Consider the following 3,437-nt stretch of genomic DNA (forward strand, 5'->3'; position numbering starts at 1 on the left):
TAGCTGCCACCCCTTTGTAATGTAGCCATTGCCTGCCCTTTGCCCCACCTGTAAAGACTGGCTGTAGCCTGTGGCAATAATAAAGTCACCTCCCCAGTTTGAAATAAAAAGGAAAAAGCTTGAATAAATATAGTAATTGCTTGAATATGAGTTGAAGTGAGGAAAGTCTGGGTGAAATTTCACACATGTCCAAGCAGGGAACCTGTGGCCGTAGAGAAGCAAAAGGAAGGACAGAGGCCATTTGGTCTACAGAAGAAAAAAAAAACCCTGCCAGGTGACAGACGTCTCTTTTGCCAACCCAGGGCTGCAGTCAAGTATGATGACAAACCACTGTAATGACACGAACACAGGTGGTTCTTATGCTCACTATAGTTAAATTTAGGGTTACCCAGAACTCCCAAAATTACAACTGACCTCCAGACTACAGAGATCAATTTCCCTGGAGAAAATGGCAGCTTTGGAGGACAGACTCTATGGTATACCATAGAGTCTAGGGGACATCCCTCCCCAAACTGGCCACATCCAAAGGCTGTAATGACACGAACACTGGTGGTTCTTATGCTCACTATAGTTAAATCTAGGGTTACCCAGAATTCCCAAAATTACAACTGACTTCCAGGCTACAGAGATCAATTTCCCTGGAGAAAATGGCAGCTTTGGAGGATAGAGTCTAGGGGACATAGAGTCTAGGGGACATCCCTCCCCCAACTGGCCACATCCAAAGGCACTGCCCCCAAATCTCCTGGAAGTCTCCAGCCATACAACAGAACAAGCTGCATTCATTACCGGCTGTCAAACAAGAGATGCATTAGAAATGGAAGCTTCATCATATGAAACTTTTCCCATTACAATACCACAAAGGTGAACTTTCTGTTGTATGCAATTATTAAAAAGCTACACAGGATTAATTATAGATTATAATTTAGACTTCCCAGCCCTATAACCTTGAATGTCAAATTAGAATATTGTTAATTTATACTATCCTGTAGTGAATTTTTTTAATTTACCAAACTGCATTTCCCCATGTTTTGCAGTAGGTCTCTATTAAAAGTTACGTGCCAGTATAACACTATGTACGTGAATCTTGAATGCTGATAGTAAAACTGCTTTCAGTTCTTTTGCTTCAGTTAGCAAGCTTTTCTACACTCTGACATAACACCTCTGTTCTCACCAGATTGTATTAACTTTTTCCCTTTTTAATTTTAGATTGCATTGCTGCAATTATTGTTTGGAGGTGATACAAGAAACAAAACCAAGAATGAGCAAGTAAGTGAAGAACAGAATGAAAACAATGGAAAATGTATGTGAAATGGATAAAAGACTGATAGCTGCCCATGGGGGAGCTGGAATGCTTAAGTGTCAGAGGAGAACATAGACATTGTGGGCATTTCAGAAACTTGGTGGGATGAGGATAATCAGTGGGATACAGTGATTCCTGGATATAAATTATATCAGAAGGACTGAAAGGGAAGGGTTGGAGGTAGAGTGGCTTTGTATGTCATAGAGGGCATACAATCCAGTAAAATTGGGAATCTAAGAGAAATAGATTCGCTTACAGAAATGCTATAGATGGAATTAGTGGGCCCAAAAGGAAGCTTAACTCTAGGGGTTTGTTATCCCCCATCAGATGAGAGTTTAGAGGATGATTTAAAAACAGCAAAAAGAGTGAAGGAAAGCAGCTAAATTAAATAACGGTGTGATTTTAACGAACCACACATTGATTGAGCAGTACAACTGTGGGAAATGGGAGACTGAGGGCGGAACAACTGCTTTTGCGGAATCGGTCTGTGTGAACTGGCAAAATCCAGCTGGAAAGTGCATTGAAAGAAAGTTGAAAGTGGATTATTTAGTGTCTGTGACCGCAGACTTTAAGATGCTGCTGGACTTAGATTTAGGTATTAGCCTAGGCTGCAATCGCGTGTACCCTTTCTTAGCAGGAATTCCCATTAAATATAGTAGATTTATCTCTGAATAAACATATGGAGAGGCATATTAACAACTATTTCCAGGAAAATCAAACATACTGCACAAGCTGCCTTGTGACATAGAGCTATTTCCAAGTAAACAGGCTGCTGACATGTTTTGAGGGCTTCTGGATGTCTTTCTGTTTCAAGGGTTACAGTTAGGGATGGCAAGGTAGCATCTACGCATGCCTATGCGCTGGTTCAAACAGGAGTGAATGCCATTGCCTTGCTTCTACAAGGATAGCAATCCCTCCATCCTCTTTGCAGACGGAGTTTGACCTCATCCACCTACTATGATTCTCCTTCCAGCTTGGTTTTCTTTTGAAAGCTTCTACATAGCAAATTTCAGCATTCCGTGCATGCTCTGGTGTAGGCTACAACATAGTCAAAAGCAGGGGTCATTTCCTGCAGGAGCTCCAGCAGTAAAGAGCCCAGGGGGCGGGCACATGCAACAAGCCCCACCCCCTGCTCCCAGCAGCCCTCAGTCAGAGCAAGAAACAGCCAGGTAAGTTGCAGAGCCCCACCCCCACCCCGCGGTCCAAAACCGTCCAGTGGCACCTTTAAGGCCAAGTTTTATTCAGGTACAAGCTCTCCATCCTCTGCGAGGACAGATCTGCACGTTGCCCCCCCCCCCCAATAACTAGCAATCCAAAACAGTCCAGTGGAGCCTGAGCAGTGGGTGTTGCCTTCTGACACACTTCCGGTGATGTCAGGGTGTGTGGCATATGCAAATAAGTTATGCTAATGGGTTATGCTAATGAGCTCCTGCACCTCTTTTTCGAAATGACCCCTGGTCAAAAGCCTTTATTGACTTTGTTCTAGCTATTACGTAAGAACATCCATGAACTACTGAAATATTTGTGTCTATGTCTGTAATAATGAATAAAAATTATGCTCTAGGAAAAATTCTGAGTACCATTCAATTAATTAAGCAGGACAGTGTTTAGAACCGCTTTGTTTAGAGTCCTTGCCAACAACTATATCCTTATGGAAACCATAATTCCTGGAATGATACTTCCAATCTCATTTGCTACATTATTGCTACACTATTTGCTACCCTAATTATGATAGTTCTCATCTGTTCTTTGCTTTTATATGACCTGAATCCTTGTTAGTAGCAACTATTTTAAAACGAAATATTTATACACACATGTTAATAATAATTACCAAAAGATTATTCTAAGGGTTTTCACCACAATCCAGTTAGTTGGTTTTATGTATGAAGATAATTAAATAATGAAGATATTAAATATTATTGAATCTATTATATGATAATTATTGTAAATGGTGTAATTGTCGCCACATAGCCAAATACACCAAATACATTTTCTGAATATTTGAAAATGTTATGGTAGGCCGGAGAATGTTAGGCTTCTCATTATAGGGCACTGAGAAAATGGATCTGGGATTATGCATTTTAATAGTGATTCTAATATTCTCTGTAACGTATGGATTTAATAATTTGTTCTATTT

Source organism: Gekko japonicus, unplaced genomic scaffold (genome assembly GCF_001447785.1).
Source record: "Gekko japonicus isolate JY-2015 unplaced genomic scaffold, Gekko_japonicus_V1.1 scaffold1880, whole genome shotgun sequence".
In the NCBI taxonomy this organism is placed as follows: domain Eukaryota; kingdom Metazoa; phylum Chordata; class Lepidosauria; order Squamata; family Gekkonidae; genus Gekko; species Gekko japonicus.